The 18,911-nt window shown below is 44.1% G+C and overlaps 1 long non-coding RNA gene across 2 annotated transcripts; it reads right to left on the bottom strand.

Annotated features, from left to right (window-relative positions):
- Positions 1-2,477: 2,477 nt before the first annotated feature.
- On the bottom strand, positions 2,478-17,866 carry LOC118143199 (uncharacterized). 2 transcript variants are annotated; one of them, XR_008473236.2, is made up of 4 exons: positions 17,668-17,866; positions 17,094-17,245; positions 6,251-6,368; positions 2,478-2,863 (listed from the first exon to the last, which is right to left on the bottom strand). It is a non-coding gene; the product is annotated as an uncharacterized LOC118143199 (long non-coding RNA). The 2 variants fall into 2 exon arrangements; XR_004727434.3 differs by having other exon boundaries at positions 6,251-6,348.
- Between the last annotated feature and the right edge of the window lie 1,045 nt (positions 17,867-18,911).

Genomic DNA, 18,911 nt, shown 5'->3' with positions numbered 1-18,911 from the left:
GTGGCAATAAGAAACTAATACCTTTAGGAGGCAGAGAGTCAAAGATGAAAAGGCACATTTCTCCTGTGGGCATTAGTTCAACGAATATTTATTGGGTTGCTCAAAGTTGCATGATAGCTAGTGCTTATCAGCCACCCATTACCTGTCAGGCAGAATGGTAAGTGCTTTCCCTCCATTTCTCCGGTCCTCAGACCCATCCTTGTATATGCATTGCTGACATTTATTAAATACCATATATTAGACACCTTCTTAAACACTTAACACATATTATCATATTTAATTCTTATAACCCTGAGATAGATCACAATCATTTTCATTTTACACAAGTGAAAACAGACGAAGGGAAGCTGAAAGTAGTTTCTCAAGGTCAAATTGCTAAAAGTGATGAAAATTTTAGCTGGTCTGCCTCCAGAGCCTGCTATTTTCCCCGTTTTCCAGATGAGTAAAATGAGGGGAACATCACACACCAAGGCCTGTTGGGGAGTCAGGGACTAGGGAAGGAATAGCAGGGGGTGGGGAGACTGGGGAGGGACAGCATTAGGAGAAATATCTGATGTAGATGACGGGGAAATGGATGCAGCAAACCACCATGGCACGTGTATACCTATGTAACAAACCTGCAGGTTCTGCACATGTATCCCAGAACTTAAAGTATAATAAATGAAAAAAAAAAAAAAACAAATTACCTTATGTTTAAAAAGAGTCAAGGACAAGGGGTCATTTATCTTTTAAGGAGTATAGTGACTTAAGTAAGAGACACAGAGGGCCACAGGCTCTGTCCTCTGTCTTCAAAGCATCCCTCCGGAGATCTGCATGTCACCACAGAGCCAGGTGCTTGAGGAAATTATGCTGGCAAGCAGAAATGAGCAGATACGGCTTCTGTTTGCTACTTGGTCTCACAAATGCTTATTACTTTCTCTTTACCAATTCATAGCCCTCCTGTCCATCTCCTCCTGGGTTATTGCCACCCTAACCAGGTGATCCCCAAAGTCACAGTCCCTCTGTTCTTACAGGTGTGCTGGATTGCCAAAGTAAGATTATGTCCATCAAGGCTTGTATCTGTGCATCCCGTGTGTCCTCAGGAAAGTCACAAGCCTTGGGCTGGTAGAAATCATAAAATCATATCTTCCATTTCTTTCCTATCAAGCTCTGCCAAGACACTTATTAGTACAGATATTAATGAATTCAGTTTTTAGTAAGTATGTCAGAAATGCTTCTCACTGAGCTTGTTCTTTTACACAGGTAGAAAGAGCAGACCTTGGTTTTAGTCCTGATTCTGTCTTGAGCTATCTGACTGGTTTTAGCTGGGGCACTTCGCTCCTGCCCACACCCCTCTCAATTATAAAATGAGAAAGGCCAAGCGCAGCGGCTCATGCCTATAATCCAAGCACTTTGGGAGGCCAAGACAAGAAGATCACTTGAAGTTAGAAGTTCAAGACCAGCCCGAGCAACAGAGCAAGTCCCACATCTCTATAAAAAAATTTAAAAATTAGCTGGGATGGTGGTGCACAACTGTGGTCCAATAGAATGCTCAGTAGATGTTAGTGATCGTCATCATCTTTATTATTATTTGGGTTTTATTAATTATTATTGTTATTGGCTCTTAAGCCAACACAATTTTTGCCACATTGCCCAGGCTGATCTCAAACTCCTGAGCTCATGCAATGCACCTGCCTCGGCTTCCCAAAGTGCTGGGACTACAGGTATGAGCCCCTGCCCCCAGCCCCTGGGTATATATTGAAAAGGATGAATAGCTGTGAGCTTGGGCAGGTTGCTCAATCTCTCAATGCCTCAGTTCCTCACCTGAGATGAATAATGCTCCCCACTTTATACACTTATGGTGAGGATTCACACAATTAGACCTAGACTAGCTAGTTAGTAAGCACTCAGTAGATGTTAGCTATAATCACCATCTTGATTATTATTAGGGCTTTATTTATTATTATTATTATTAGACAGTCTTGCTCTGTCACCCAAGCTGAAGTGCAATGGCGCAATCTCAGCTCACTGCAACCTCCGTTTCCCAGGTTCAGGCAATTTTCCTGCCTCAGCCTTCCAAGTAGCTGGGATTACAGGTGCCCACCCCCACGCCCGGTAAATTTTTTGTATTTTTAGTAGAGACGGGGTTTTGCCATGTTGGCCAGGCTGGTCTCTGAACTCCTGACCTCAGGTGATCCGCCCACCTCAGCCTCCCAAAGTGCTGGGATTACAGGCAGGAGCCACCGCACCCAGCCAGTTATTATTATTATAGACTCTTAAGCCAATTCCCAGTAGGACTTTTACCCATGTGAGGATGGAGCTCCGGCAGGACAGGGCGGTGAGCTCGTGTTAGAGCCAGTCTACTTGCTGGGAAGCAGAGAAGCCCGGGGTGCCGCCTGCCAGTATTTTTAGCAGTGATGGTGAATCACAAGCGGTTAGTGTCAGAAAGACTGAAAATTGAAATAGCTTCTAACACCTCGACAGTATTTTTACCACACTGTTTTATCTGGGCATTACAAATACATACGGTTTTAATTATATCTTGCTTTGCAGGAGAAAAAAAAAAACCCTCAACCGCTTGCCATCTCTCTCCTTTTTATTCGCATCTTTCTTCATGAACAGCAAGCCTCTGAAAATGATGGCATGAAGTGGGGTGTCTCTCGGTCAGGTGGAGCTGGCCTCCCAGGTCGCACTGAGCCCAGTGTTATGACAGGAAATGAATGCATTGTACTGAAGGCCGTTTGTGCTTCATTGTTCCTCAGGCTCAGGCCTGCGTGGGACTGTTTGTCCTCCTGCACACACAGCAGCCATTGTGTCCCCTGCAACATCCGACATGCAGCTGTGAACAGTTGTGCCCGAGCCAGTTTCTCGGCCGTAAAATTCACTGAGAAAGGAATTGTGAACAACATATAAAGTCAGGGCCCGCATTTGCTCTGGGAATGTTCTGAGCTCTCCGGCATTCCTCCTGCCGCTTGGCCAAGAAAAGCAAACAAACAGTGGCCTCCTTTGATGTACGCACCTCTGGGCTATTCAGAGGTGGGACTTTTCGGGGAAGAATTGCCAATGTCTACATGGAATCTCCATTCACAACTTTCTGGACCCAGAGACCTAAGGCAACAGAATCTCTTAACTACAAGGCTGTCCCTGCCACCGATCTCTGGGGTTAAGTGGTGTCCCCATTGTAAACAAAGTCAAGGGGGGGGTTCCACCCCATCATTTCACACCATGACAGCTGTGAGACTAATTTGCAGTGCGACTCTATAAACACTGTGTGGTCCTTTCAGGTTTCATATGGCCCACCTCCCATAGGACATATATTTAATTCATCAGAACATGAAATACTTGGCTGGGCACAGTGGCTCACCCCTGTAATTCCAGTACTTCTGGAGACCGAGACGAGAGCATTGCTTGAGGCCAGGAGTTCGAGACCAGCCTGAGCAATATAGCAAGACCCTATCTTTATTTTTTTTAATGAAAAATTTAAAAAAAGGAGGCCGAGCGTAGTGGCCCATGCCTATAATTCTAACACTTTGAAAGGCCAAGGTGGGTGGATCACCTGAGGTCAAGGGTTTGAGACCAACCTGGCCAACATGGCAAAACCCTGTCTCTACTGAAACTACAAAAATTAGCCAGGCATGGTGATGGGCCCCTGTAGTCCCAGCTACTTGGGAGACTGAGGCAGGAGGAGTGCTTGAACCTAGGAGGCAAAGGTTGCAATGAGCCGAGATTGTACCACTGCACTCCAGCCTGGGAGACAGAACAAGACTCTTTCTTAAAAATATATAAAAAGAAAAAAAAAAAAAAAAAACAGGAAAAACGGCTCCCAGGCTAGAAATAGGAGTCAAGGAAGACTAAGGCAGTGAGTTCACAGATGAACATTCATATCAAGTCTTGGCAACTGTTTACATGGGACAGTTGAGGCTTGGGTTGGCTTAGCAACATTGGTCATTTTTTCTTAAGCACAGTGCCTACAATTTTGGTTGGTAAATGGTGGGGTTTATAGGCTTGGTTGTGTAAAGTGAACCAACCATCTGGGTTTTTCCTTGGACTGCAGTGGTACTCAGCACAACATTTTGCATGAGGAGACATAAGCTAAACATTCGCTATAAAACATATATGTGTATCTACATGTGTATGTACACGTAAATATAAAACCATGTGTGTATACTTGTCAGAATGAATCTCTAATGCTGTGAGCAGTGGCTCACACCTGTCATCCAACCCTTTGGGAGACCAAGGTGGGTGAATCACTTAAGCCCAGAAGTTCGAGACCAGCCTGAGCAACACGGTGAAACCCTGTCTCTACTAAAAAATACACAAAGTATCTGGGTGTGGTGGTGCATGCCTGTAGTCTCAGTACTAGGGAGGCTGAGGTGGGAGCATTGCTTGAGCCTGGGAAGTCAAGGCTGCAGTGAGCCATGAGCATGCTACTGCCTGGGTGACAGAACAAGACCCTGCCTCAAAAAAAAAAAAAAAAAATTAAATCTCTAACAAATACAATATATCAATATTTGCCAAGAAAGTTTAGAGTAAGTAGAATTTAGAAGAACACGATTTAACTAAGTCCAAATGCATAGATGTAACTTTTACTGACTGACCAAATTTCCAGTTTTCACTATTAAATGTGACTCTGATGTTCATGAACAGTGCAAAGGAGGAAACAAACTTAACTCATTCAACTTATTCTTCAGAGTCTAAAAGCCTTGTGGGGCGTATGTCCAACTTTTACACAATGGCTTTGGCATTAAAAGTCGTTGCACAGGCTGCCTGTAATCCCTGCATCTTGGGAAGCCAAGGAGGGAGGATTGCCCTGAGCCTAGAAGTTTAAGACCAGCGTGGGCAACATGTGAGACCCTGTCCCTACAAAACATTTTAAAAACTAGCTGGGCATAGTGGTGGATGCCTGTAATCCCAGCTACTGGGGAGGCTGAGGCAGGAGGATTGCTTGAGCCCAGGAGGTTGAGGCTGCAGTGAGCTGTGAGTGTGCCACTGCACCCGAGCCTGAGCAAACTTGTCTCAAAAAAAATAAAAAACACATAGAAAATTTTAAGGCCATTGCACAGTTTTCCCTGCTGCTGGAATAAATCAATCTTCTGCTAGCTCTAATTACCCTAGCAAAAGAATATTACGTTTGACCATGGATCCTAAGAACAATTCCTTTGCTAAAGGAAATCCCTGCCTTCCCTCCATTCCCAGCCCCTGAATACTGTTTTTCTTGTAACCAGCAGAGAAGAGTATAAAGGTGTTTATAGAAAGAGCATCCCTGGGAGCCCCTTTTCTGGGACAGTTATTCTCTTTCCAAACAGAGAAGGGTTCTTTTAATAATCACGTTACCAATATATTCTCAACTCTCCCCTCCCAACCGATATTTGAAGCTTGGAATGGCAATAAAAATAACATCACATAGAAGGCTAATTATATCCTTCTTCCCACCCATCCTTCTTGCCAAGTAATCTTGGGTTTTGTCACTTTGTTTTTTTTTTTCTTTTGAGATGAAAAAACAGAAGAAAGAGGAGGAGGCAGCAGAGAAAGGGAACAGATTAGACTTTAAAATAGACGTGTCAAGATGGTTCCCTGATGGTTCTGTTCCTTGATCTAGTAATTGGTAGCTTCAGACCCACTTGCTTTCACAAGCATCTAGGCAGCAGTAGATTGAGCTCCAATGAAGGGATAGGCCAGTAAGCTGAATTAACTTACTTCTCTAGCGCAACTATTGTCTTTCATGCTTTCCCGTGAAAAACAAATTTAAGCAAACACACAATATTTACATGAACAAACAACATGTAAAAAAACAAATCCATAGAAATCGGTCAGTTTCAGAGGATATTTACAAAACACTCTAAATTGGAGGTCCTTAAACTTTTTACTCATAACTCCCACCTCCACTCAAAAACAAGAAGTTTGAAAAACTATGCAGCACTTTCTCACCTGTTCTAAGGATAACATCCAAAGTTTTTCAACAGCAGTTTAAATAGTTGCCAAAGATGTAATTTCCAGTGGACTGTAAATGTTAATCTGGTGAACTAAACCCACAGATCACTTTTAAATGTGTCTCATGGAATCTAAATATCTGGACAATTTAATAGTTATTTTCATTCACTAAAAAGTATATGAAGCTGGACGCAGTGGCTCATGCCTGTAATCCCAGCACTTTGGGAGGCCAAGGCGGGTGGATCACCTAAGGTTGGGAGTTCGAGACCAACCTGGGCAATATGGTGAAACCCGTCTCTACTAAAAATACAAAACACTAGCCAGGTGTGGTGGCACGTACCTGTAATCCCAGCTACTCAGGAGGCTGAGGCAGGAGAATCACTTGAACCTGGGAGGTGGAGGTTGCAGCGAGCCAATATCACACCACCACACTTCAGCCTGGGCGTGACAGAGCAAGACTCCATGTCAAAAAAAAAAAAGTATATGAAAGCTGTTGTTTAATATTTCAAAATAAAATATCTTCTTTTCTTTTTATAACCATTCTATTTCTTCATATAATTTTATCGTAATGAAATTTATTCTTATCTATGTTTCTATTTTTTTTTAGACAAGGTCTTACCCTGTCACCCAGGCTGGAGTACAGTGGCATGATCATAGTTCATTGCAGCCTCAAGCTTCTGGGCTCAAGGGATCCTCCTGCCTCAGCCTCCCTAGTAGGGGGGACTACAGGTACCCACTACCATGCCAAGAGACTTTTATACTTTTGTAGACATGGAATCTTGCTATGTCACCTGAGCTAGTCTCAAACTCCTGGTTTCAAGCGATCCTCCCTCCTTGGCTTCCCAAAGCACTGTGATTCCAGGCATAAGCCATAGCACCAGGAATTGTTTGTTTTGTTTCAAGATAGGGTCTCACTTTGTTGCCCAGGCTGGAGTGCAGTAGGGAGATGACAGCTCACTGTAGCCTTGAACTCCTGGGCCCAAGGAATCCTCCTAGCTCAGCCTCCCAAGAAGCTAGGACTTCAGGTGCGTACTATCACACTCAATTTTTAAATTTTTAAAAGTGTTTTGTAGACATGGCATTTTACTATGGCTGGGGTCACCCAGACTGGTCTTAAACTCCTGGGCTCAAGTGATCCTCCTATCTCAGCCTTCCAAAGTGCTGGGATTACAGGTGTGAGCCACTGCAACCAATGAAAAGTTGTCTTACTCATGATACTGTCATACGTCTCTGTTACAAGACAGATTTAAAAACTGCATTTATTTATGACTGGAATTTGGAAGGAGAGATCAAGGTAGATTTGTGATTTGAGGGACTGGCACAAGCCTGGGAAAGCAGACAAGTTTGGTCCAGCATCATGAGCAGTGTGCTAGCAAGCAAACAGCATGGGGTCTGGGACATAGCTGTTTCCACCAGTTTCCCCCCATGAGCAAGCATCAGAATCTTGACGCAAGAAAAGAGGGAGGCAAGTAAAAGTGAAAGTGCTTTTTGAGCTGGGTGTGGTGGCTCACACCTCTAATCCCAGCACTTTGGGAGGCTGAGGTGGGCAGATCACTTGAGGTCAAGAGTTTGAGGCCAGCCTGGTCAACATGGTGAAACCCTATCTCTGCTAAAAATACAAAAGTTAGCTGAACATGGTGGTGTGTGCCTGCAATTCTAGCTACTTGGGAGGCCGAGGCAGGAGAATCACTCGAACCAGGGAGGCCGAGGTTACAGTGAGCCAAGATCAGTCCACTGCACTCCAGACTGGGCGACAGAGGGAGACTCCATCTCAAAAAAAAAAAAAAGTACTTTTTCATACAAAACTTTTTGTGATACTTTGGGAACATAAAGCAGGACTGCTTTGGTCTGAGGTATAAGACCATGCCCTAAAAGTGATGGGGAAAGTTTATCCCTACTTTTGTAAGCCACCTCTGCATGGGTGCCATGGACACCTTGAGTCCGCAGCCCTGGAAAACAGCATGCAGTCACTATTTGCAGCCCCAGGCCAGCATCTGCTCTGGTGGTGCCTGCCCCACAAGGGGTTGCAGACCCCAGCCCAGAATGAGAACTAAGGCTGTATCTGTGGCCAAGTCCATGATAACGGCACTGGCACTCTCAGCACGGTGTTGGCAGAGACACCTCGACATCAGCCCCAGCATCCCTAGAGCAATGATGCCTTCAGTGGTTGTGAGCGATTTCACCCACAGCTGATGAGAGCAAAGTGTCAGTACTTTTGTTCAGATGAAAGTCTGAGCTGCAACTTCTGGGGTGACATCTCCTAAAGGAGACCAGAAAAAATGGCCAACACTCAAAAGACATATTTGCAAACCCACGTGAAACATCAACTAGGACCCCCTCAAAAAAACTGGTATGGGCTTTGAAGAGTCCCAGAGGTACTACAATAGCAGAGGAAAGCCAGAACCAAGAAAGCATTGCTCTTCTGCATGGATCTGCCTGTATTTATTTATTTGCAAGGCAGAAACTAGGAATTTTCCAGTCCTGCAGAGCACCCAATCAAATTAAGGGAAAATAGTATTACTGTGGATCAAATCAGAATGAAGGGTAGAGGCTGCAAAGAAAAGCAGAAGTTAGTGTGGCAAGACCAACCTTCTAATTCTCTACAAGAGGAGAGAGAGGGAAAAAAAGAGGCATTTGTTGATAATCAGTGTCTAGTTCCAATAAACAGAATGCTCAACAGCCGATTTTAATGGTCTTTTTTCTTTTTTCTTTTTTTTTTTTTTTTTTTTGAGATGGAGTCTCACTCTGTCACCCATGCTGGAGTGCAGTGGCATGATCTTGGCTCACTGCAACCCCTGCCTTCTGGGTTCAAGCCATTCTCCTGCCTCAGTCTCCCGAGCACTTGGGATTACAGGCACCTGCCACCACACCTGGCTAATTTTACTATTTTTTGTAGAGACAGGGTTTCACCCTGTTGGCCAGGCTGTTCTCGAACTCCCAACCTCAAGTGTTCCGCCAGCCTCAGCCTCCCAAAGTGCTGGGATTACAGGTGTGAGCCACCACACCCAGCCCTATTTTAGTTGTCTTTTCAGAGAGTTTGAAGACCTATGAATGAGAAATAATGTAGGTATATACTAAGTGTATCATGGATGCCTAAAACACATGTCTCTCTCTTCTCTATGAGAAAAACGGAGGGGTGCAGGCAGGAAAATAATCTGTACTCTATTTTTTTAAAATGAGGCCCTACTTCTAGCAAATTGCCAAAAAATGTAAAATTGGTAGGCAGCTGAGCCCGGCACAGAACATGCTCCGAAAAGAACTTGCTGTATCCACTAGCATTCTCCCTCTGGGTTTTTAATTTTTCCCAGAAAGATGAGAAAACAACCCTGTACTAAAACAGTTCTGAGCAGGGAAAGCATTTTGGCTTCTGAAGACAGGTCAGCATGTGCTCACATTCCCAGAATCCCCCAGACCCACCCCCAATTAGCATGAAACTCCCTAAACCCCAGTTAGCTCTGCAGAGGTGAAGATGAATGCTAGGCTCTGTTGCGTGGCTGGGTGAAGAAAGCCGTCAAGGTCTCTCCCAATCCCAACTTCAGCAAGTCTGCAGGCCTCTGTCCATAGTCCACTACGTGGTTCATTTCTAGATGACTTACCTAGTTTGGTTTCTTTCACAAAATTGTAAGTTCTTTTCTTCTTCCTCTGCGTTCTCCATATTACCCAGGACATTGAATGGGGCTTAATAAATACTGTTCAATTGATTTGATACACATTATTCAATTGCGAGCAAATAAGCCATTATCAGAGAGAATTTTGCATAGTCCTGAAAAAATTTAACCTCCGCAGATCCTTTAAAAGTGAATGTCCTGTAGTAGCGTAATTGCAGTGGATGCATTCTGATGTTGCCTGGGCCAGATCCTGTGTAGCTGTGGGAATCTGGGAGTTATATTTTGGACTGATAATTATGGACAGTGGGAAAAGACGCAAAAAATGGGAGCAAAGGAAGTTCTAGGATATGCCAGACAATTTTTATATATGCAAACTCATTCATTTACATGACAACACTGAGAAGTATTCATTTTACAGATGAAAAAAGCAAAGTTCATAAATCTGTGAGAAATTGAATCAGGGAAAAAAACTATAACTCAGATCAAACAGACTCTGAATTTGGGCTCTTTTCAGCACACCAGAGGTCCTCCTGTGGGATGGCAGAAGTCAGGGTTAGGGAATCCGGATGTCTGCTAAAGCTGGCTGACCTCAGGCTCTTGTGTTGGTCCCAGCCCCTGCCAACCCCTTTCCTTTCCTCAGCATCAGGCAAGGGTTTAATGTCACAGATCCGCCAGAGCAAAGTGCCCCACTTCCCACAAAAATTTCCTATCCAAATCCTGAGTTCGTTGTATTCTTCCAGGCACACAGCAGCCATTTATTTAAAGGAATCAAATAAGAAAGGGGCTTTCCTGAGACTGGCGTCCCAGGTTCATGCCTGTAATCCCAGAACTTTGGGAGGCCAAGGTGGGTGGATCACTTGAGGTCAGGAGTTCAAGACCAGCCTGGCCAACATGGTAAAAATCCATCTCTACCAAAAATACAAAAATTAGCCAGGCATTGTGGGTGGGTGCCTGTAATCCCGGGTACTCAGGAGGCTGAGATAGGAGAATCACTTGAACCTGGGAGGTGGAGGTTGCAATGATCCGAGATCATGCCACTGCACTCTGGCCTGGGCGGCAAAGCCACAGAACATCAAATGCACCATCCGGGAGAGGACTCAGGTTAGGGTGGCATTGCATTGTCAGCATTTACTTTCTTCTTGCCTCTGCTGAAGTAAAAAAAAAGTAAATAACAAATTTCAGTGTCTGGTTCCCTGAAGATGATATAACCCACAGTCTCCTCTTTTTTTTTTTAATCCTGTCTTGCTGTGGGAATCTGGGAGTTACATTTTGGACTTACAGAGTCTCACTCTGTCACTCAGGCTGGAGTGCAATGGTGTGATCTCTGCTCACTGCAGCCTCTGCCTCCACGGGTTCAAGCAATTCTCCTGCCTCAGCCTCCCAAGTAGCTGGGATTACAGGCACCCACCACCACACCCAGCTAATTTTTGTATTTTTAGTAGACACAGGGTTTCACCATGTTGGCCAGGCTGGTTTTGAATCCCTGACTTCAAGTGATCCAGCCTCCTCAGCCTCCCAAAGTGCTAGGATTACAGGTGTGAGCCATCGAGACCGGTCCTCATGGTCTCCTCTTAAGATCTCATATTTATATCATATTTCCAGACTGGCACTCACAATGACTGCTAGCTTCATATTCATTGGTAAACCCAGGTATGAGAAACAATAGATCCTTGAATTGTTATCAACCAAGGAGGCTAGCAGGCAAGAGGGAAAGGCTAGAGTTAAACTGATGCCATTTGTATCATTTGCTGCCAGGAGGCAAGAAGTTAAGTTCGCTAGACAAAACAGAAGGCCGGGTGCAGCGGCTCAACCCTGTAATCCCAGCACTCTGGCAGGCTGAGGTGGGGCGATCGTGTGAGGTCAGGAGTTTGAGACCAGCCTGGCCAACATGGTGAAACCCTGTCTCTCCTAAAAATACAAAAACTAGCTGGGCACAGTGGTATGCACCTGTAATCCCAGCTACTTGGGAGGCTGAGGCAGGAGAATCACTTGAACCCAGGAGGCAGAGGTCGCAGTGAGCCGAAATCAGGCCACTGCACTCCAGCCTGGGTGACAGAGTGAGACTGTTTCAAAAAAAAAAAACAAAAACAAGACACAGTATATCCCTATACTTTGTCCTGTTCAGAAGCATGTCCTCAGTTAAATACAGCAGGTTTAACAAACACCTAATAACCTAATACATCTAACAAAATGTTAATAACAAATAAAGGGACTTTCCTGAAGAGAAGGAAAGAGGACAACTAAGGAATAAAAAGGTAAAAAGTTAGAAAGACCAAATGAATGATATGTTACTATCTCTTTAGGAGAATAAAAAATGAATGGATGTGATATTATGCAGAACTGAGAACCCAACCATCTAAATGCCTGAAAAGGGGAAAAAACAAAGAAAGGGGAGTCATTTTTCCTACTTACTCCCCCAGAGCCCCAAAAAGCATAGTGTTTTGGAATCACCAAGTAATATGGAAGATTGTATTAGGCACAGAACTGAAAAGATGGATATTGGATGAAAAGAGTACATACACGGGCCAGTGGTGTCTCACACCTGTAATCCCAGCACTGCAAGAGGCCGAGGTGAGAAGATCATATAAGCCCAGGAGTTCAAGACCAGCCTGGGCAATATGGCAAGACCCTATCTCAAAAAAAAATTTTTTTTTAATTAGCTAGGCCCTCCAGGCACAGTGGCTCACACCTGTAATCCCAGCACTTTGGGAGTCTGAGGCAGACAGATCACGAGGTCAGAGACAGAGACCATCCTAGCCAACATGGTGAAACCCCATCTCTACTAAAAATACCAATAAAATAAAATAAAATTAGCTAGGTGTGGTGGCACACGCCTGTAATCCCAGATACTTGGGAGGCTGAGGCAGGAGAATTGCTTGAACCAGGGTGTCAGAGGTTGCAGTGGGCTGAGATGGCACTGCACAGAGTGAATGAGATGCTGTCTAAAAAAAAAAATTAGCTAGGCCTGGTGGCATGGATTTGTAGTCCCAGCTACTTAGAAGTTGAGGTGGGAGGATTGCATGAGCCTGGGAGGTCCCCATTGCAGTGAGCTGTGATTACATCACTGCACTCCAGCCTGGGCAACAGAGCAGGATCCTGTCTCAAAAAAAAAAAAAAAAAACTACATACACAATACAGCTTGTCTCATTTTACTTATATATCCAGACATAAGGCATACTGCCCACCCACCCACCACCCTAACTCCATCCCATACATATAGGAAACAAGAAATTACTATCAATCTGAGACTCTGGATTTAAAAGGGCCTATTGTACACCAAACCACAAACATCACTGGGAAATTCCAGAACGTAAAAAATAAAGAGGAGATCCTAAAAAGTTCTAGAAAGGAAAAAAATACACAACAGTTTACATAAAAAGTATCAAGGATCAAAAGGGCATTGAATCTCTTCATAACAATAGCAGAAGCTGTAAGTTAATGGATTCGTTCTTGATTTTCAAAAAACCTAAGGGGACTTTGTTTTCTGACTTCAATTTCTATATCCAGCCAAATTATAAACAAAGTATAAAGATAGAAACAAACAAACAAACAACAAAGGTATTTTCAGGGGCTGGGCGTGGTGGCTCATGCCTGTAATCCCAGCAATTTTGGAGGCCAAGACGATCGGATCATTTGAGGTCAGGAGTTAGAGACCAGCTTGGACAACATAATAAAACCCTGTCTCTTCCAAAAATACAAAATTTAGCTGGGCATGGCAGCATGTGCTTATAGTCCCAGCTACTAGGGAGGCTGAGGCAGGAGGATTGCTTGAACCCAGGAGATAACGGAGGTTGCAGTGAGTCGAGATTGCACCACTGCACGCCAGCCTGGGTGACAGAGTTAAGGCTCGGCCTCAAAAAAAAAAAAAAAAAAAAAAAAGATATTTTTAGATATTTAAATCCACAAGTATTTTACTTTTCATACACACTTGCAAAGTGTGTACAAAATACTGAATGCTGTTCTTTGGAAAAATAAGACAGAAAACCAAGAAACAGAAATTATAGAGACCAGAGAACGCAGCACAGCATGACAGCTACACGGGAGGCATAGGAGGCAACCAGTTCGGGTTAGACCTGAGGGGAGAAGCCTCCAGGAAGAAGCTCTCCTGGATAAAGCAAAACCAAAGCACACTGACGCCCTTGTGTGAAAAACAGAGTCACGGCCAGGCGCGGTGGCTCAAGCCTGTAATCCCAGCACTTTGGGAGGCCGAGACCGAGGCGGGTGGATCACGAGGTCAAGAGATCGAGACCATCCTGGTCAACATGGTGAAACCCCGTCTCTACTAAAAAAATACAAAAAATTAGCTGGGCATCGTGGCGCGTGCCTGTAGTCCCAGCTACTGGGGAGGCTGAGGCAGGAGAATTGCCTGAACCCAGGAGGCAGAGGTTGCCGTGAGCCGAGATCGCGCCATTGCACTCCAGCCTGGGCAACAAGAGCGAAACTCCGTCTCAAAAAAAAAAAAAAAAAAGACAAAGAAAAACAGAGTCAAGAGCATATTACAGAGCTGTAGGAGTATTTAAAATTAATGATCACACAAATCTAAAAATATATCGAGTCAATAACTCCAGAAACATGTAGGGACTTTGTGTGATGATACCTTGTAAAATATAAAGCAAAGCAAAAAGAAAAAATTCCAGGAACATTTTTAAATGTTTAATAAGAAAAGGAACATATGCTCGTCTACTTACCTCAGCCAAAAAATAAAAACATTTACATAGTCATAATAATGTGAATCCCAAATATTGATTTACCCAAAAATTATGATAGAAGTTAGGAGGAACGAGAAGTCGGGACAGCAGTGGTATAAGAAAGCCAAATCCTCATCTAGGATAACAGATGATTAAATTTCAAAATGGATTCAGTGAAATATGGTGCTATAAACACATTCCTAAGAATGACGGAGGAAAATGCCATAGGGGATGGCTTTGAAGTATATATCATTAAAAAGCAGGACTGTGGCTGAGGAGCTGTAGGAGAGGGGTCTTAAAGGTTTTTTTAAATTTGTTTCTTTTCCTTTGAGATGAAGTCTCACTCTGTTGCCAGGCTGAAGTGCAGTGGTGCAATCTCGGCTCACTGGAACCTCCACCCCCCAGTTCAAGCAATTCTCCTGCCTCAGCCTCCTGAGTAGCTGGGATTACAAGCATGTGCCACCATGCTTGGATAATTTTTGTATTTTTAATAGAGATGGGGTTTTGTCATGTTGGCCAGGCTGTTCTTGAACTCCCTACCTCAAGTGATCTGACCAGCTCAACTTCCCAAAGTGATGGGATTACAGGCGTGAGCCACCGCACCTGACCAGGGGTCTTAAAATTTGAAAACTACATTCATGAGATAAAAAATTTAAATGAATTCACTTTAAATGGTAGTGTGGAAGTGCCATTTCAGGTGTCTAGGATGGCAGATAACATGTTTTTGTGTTTGCTAAGACTTGTAGAGGTCACTACCCATAGTAATGGGTAGTAGATCACTACTCCTCTAACTGTTGATGTAATTAGAAAAAAAAACAGCTTTAAAATGAGTTATTTTTACAATGACTGTGTTTTTTGTTTACTTTCCCTTTTGCAGTTATAAAATTACAACATTTAGAATTGGAAGAGACAGGAGATTGAATTAAGATGGTTAACTCAGCACAGATGCCTAAAAATGACAGAAAAGAGATTACAAGTTTAAAATAATAAACCCATAACAGGACTAGAGAACAGGAAGGGGTATTCTTGGTGCACCAGAAATAAGAAGGAATATCTAAATAAGGGAAGGCAGGCGGGGTTGGTTCATAGAGGAGGCTGTTTTTCTGAGAGCCAACAACTCTTGCAGAGGAAGAAGTCATTCTTCCTTGGATGCTCCAAGCCTCCAGCTCCAAGCCAGGTACAGGTTGGGAGGAGTAAGAGGGGATCCCAGAGGCAAACCTGGGGGTAACTGGCTTGGGACATGCATTAGGAGCAGCCGGATAAGATGAGCTCTGACCTCTCCTTGCCAAGTCGAGGTGTCTGCTGTTGGGTAGGAGCAATGGATGTGAGCTTTGGAAGAAGTCTTGCGAACATGCAGAAACAATGGGAGTCCCTACATCCAAGAGACTGACTATGGGTACAGTCCACTTGACAGTAGGAATATCTCATCCCTTCTTGAGAATGCTGGGAAGCAAAGAAGGCACTCTAGACAGGATGCAAGGATATCACTGTCATTATATGAGTTCACACCTAAGAATGGGCACTTTTTTACAAAACCAATATCCTGAAGCGTGATATCAAACTCAATAAGCAAAAGCTCATTTTTTTCTGAGGACACAGAGTTAATATCCTCAGAGAGATAAGAGAGGATATTGCATCCCTGAAACCGAACAGGATTTTCTTTTTTTTTTTGAGATAGGGTCTCACTCCTTCATCCAGGCTGGAGTGCAATATCACAATCATAGCTCACAGCAGCCTTGAACTCCTGGACTCTAGCTATCCTCCTACCTCAGCCTTCCAAGTCGCTCCAGGGCTGGAGGCAAGTGCCACCATGCCCAGCTAACTTTTTTTTTTTATTTGGTAGAGAGAGGGTCTTGCTACATTGCTCAGGCTGGTCTCCAACTCCTGGTCGCAAGTGATCCTCTCACCTTGGCCTCCCAAAGCGCTGGGATTACAGGCATGAGCCACCATGCCTTGGCCATTTTTTTTTTTCCTAAGGAAACGATTAGAGACATAGAAATCAAAACTTTAGCCAGGGGTGGTGGTTCATGCCTGTGACACCAGCACATTTGCTTCCCATTAAACTATAAACTTCCTCAGGGCAGCAACTATATATACCTCATTCATTTTCAAGCCTCAGTAGCACCCAGCACCATCTCTGAAGCACAGCTTGTGGTTAATGACTATTTACTAAGTAGATGAACCTAGTAGTGAACATTGGAGATACAGGTCTGCTTACTCATTCCCTGGGGTTCTTCAAGGAGAGCAACACCACTCATGTCTGCTTAGATGTCATTACTAATAGCGGTTGAGTAACCTGTAGAAGTAATAAAACCACTGTGTAAAAATTAGGCCACATCCGGCCAGGTGTGGTGGCTCATGGCTGCGCGCGGTGGCTCACAGCCTGTAATCCCAGCACTTTGGGAGGCCGAGGCAGGCAGATCATGAGGTCAAAAGTTTGAGACCAGCCTGGCCAACATGGTGAAACCCTGTCTCTACTTAAAATGCAAAATTAGCCGGGTATGGTGGCATATCTCTGTAGTCTCAGCTACTCGGGAGATGAGGCAGGAGAATCACTTGAACCCAGGATGCAGAGGTTTCAGTGAGCCGAGATCATGCCACTGCACTCCAGCCTGGGTGACAATGTCAGAACAAGAATCTTGCCGATTCCATTTGTATTTTCCTTCCTACTGCATTCTTGACAGTCTCTGTGTTGACAGGGAGCTCCCTGTCTTATCAGTCTACTTTGTTGTTGGAGAGCTCTAATTTAAAAGTTTAACAATTCTCTTGGATTCTGAATTTTGTCTCCTTGCTCTTAAACCCCCTGGTCCTGGATCTATCTCTAAAGCAAAACGAAGTGTGCTTCACCTTCTAGAAGAAAGCCTTTCAAATGTTTGCAAACACTTACCATGTCTCTCTCCTTAGCCTTCTTGTCTCTGAGCCAATCAGTCAATTCATTCAACTGTTTTTCACCTGACAGCTTCCAGACGCTGTTTTCTTCTGCTAACGTTTCCCCTGAGCTCTTTTTAGATTATCCCCAATACCTGGGATAGAAACAACCTGTGGTAGATCCAAAATTGCACATAGTTTGGATGTGGCCAAATTTTTATTTTTATTTTTATTTTTTTTGAGACAGAGTCTCACTCTGTCACCCAGACTGGATTGCAGTGGTGTGGTTTCAGCTCACTGCAACCTCAGCCTCCCAGATTCAAGTGATTCTCCTGCCTCAGCCTCCCAAAGTGCTGGGATTACAGGCATGAGCCACTGCACCTGGCCAGAAGCACTTTTTTTTTTTAAATTATAGAGACAGGGTCTCACTCTGTCACCCAGGCTGGAGTGCAGTGTTGTGATCATAGCTCACTGCAGCCACTAACTCCTGGGCTCAAGCCATCCCTCACCCCAGCCTCCTGAGTATATAGGAATATAGGCAAGCATCACCATGCCCAGCTAATATCTTATTGTTTGTAGAGACAGGGTCTTACTATGTTGCCCAGACCAATCTTGAACTCCAGGGCTCAGGAGATCCTTCTGCCTGGGCCTCCCAAAGCACTAGGTGTACAGGTGTAAGCCATTATGCCCCACCCTGGAAGCTCATTTAGAAGGAGGCTCTTTCCCGGGCATTTATTTCTCCATTGCCAGGGCAGGACCTCACACTCAGGGTGGGCAGCCTCAGGACCTGGTGCTGGAGCTTCCAAACTGGCGACCAAGCCAACAGGCTGCACTATTGTGTCATAAAGAGCACTCTCTTCATTGATTTTGACAAGGGTGGTTTAATTCAAATTATTCATGATGCTTTACAGTCCACTGGAGACTGCCCGAAAGTCCTTTGATCGGGGGCAATCCAGAGGAGTAAACCGAGAGCTTGGTCTGCTTCTCAATTGTCAAATCTCCCCCTCTTTTTTTTTTTTTTTGGTAGATACAGGGTCTCATTCTGTCACCTAAGCTACAGTTCAGCAGCACAGTCACAGCTCACTGCAGCCTCAAAGTCCTGGACTCAAATGATTCTCCCACTTCAGCCTCCTGAGTAGCTGGGACTACAGGCCTGTGCCATTATATCCTGCTAGCATTTAAATTTTTTGGTAAAGATGGGGTCTTGCTATGTTGCCCAGGCTGGTCCGGAACCCTGGGCCTCAAGCAGTCTTCCCACTTCAGCCTCCCAAAACATTGGGATTACAGATGTGAGCCACGGCACCCAGCCTCAAATCCCTCTTACAAAGAAAGAAGAGTCTTTTCAAGAAAGAAGAGTTATTTGTTCATTCAATAAGTATTTATTGATCTTGATGTGATCATTATATGTGTATGATAACAACAGGTTTATGAGAATAAATGGGTCTGTGATTGAGTAAATGAAAATTCACTCCTTACAGGTCCATAAGTATTCTATTTTTATATGAAGACTCTTGTGCCACAGTCTTGTAGAATCCAAAACAACTGTATCTCTGGGTATTCGTGGAGGCCACTAGTGGCACAATTCCATGTACTTGATTGAATTATGTCCCTCTCCCTCCCAAACTCTTATGTTGAAGTCCTAACCTCCAGTACCTCAGAATGTGACATATGTTTAAGATAGAGTCTTTCAAGAGATAAGAAAGCGTCCTACTCTGTTTGGACAGCAATAGCCAAATACCATAGACCAGGTAGCTTATCAACAACAGAATGCTATTTCTCATGGTTCTGGAGACTGGTAAGCCAAGGTGCTGGCAGATTTGGTGTCTGGTGAGACACT

This window comes from Callithrix jacchus, chromosome 7 (assembly GCF_049354715.1).
Source record: "Callithrix jacchus isolate 240 chromosome 7, calJac240_pri, whole genome shotgun sequence".
In the NCBI taxonomy this organism is placed as follows: Eukaryota; Metazoa; Chordata; class Mammalia; order Primates; family Cebidae; genus Callithrix; species Callithrix jacchus.
This window is presented reverse-complemented; position numbering and strand designations above follow the sequence as displayed.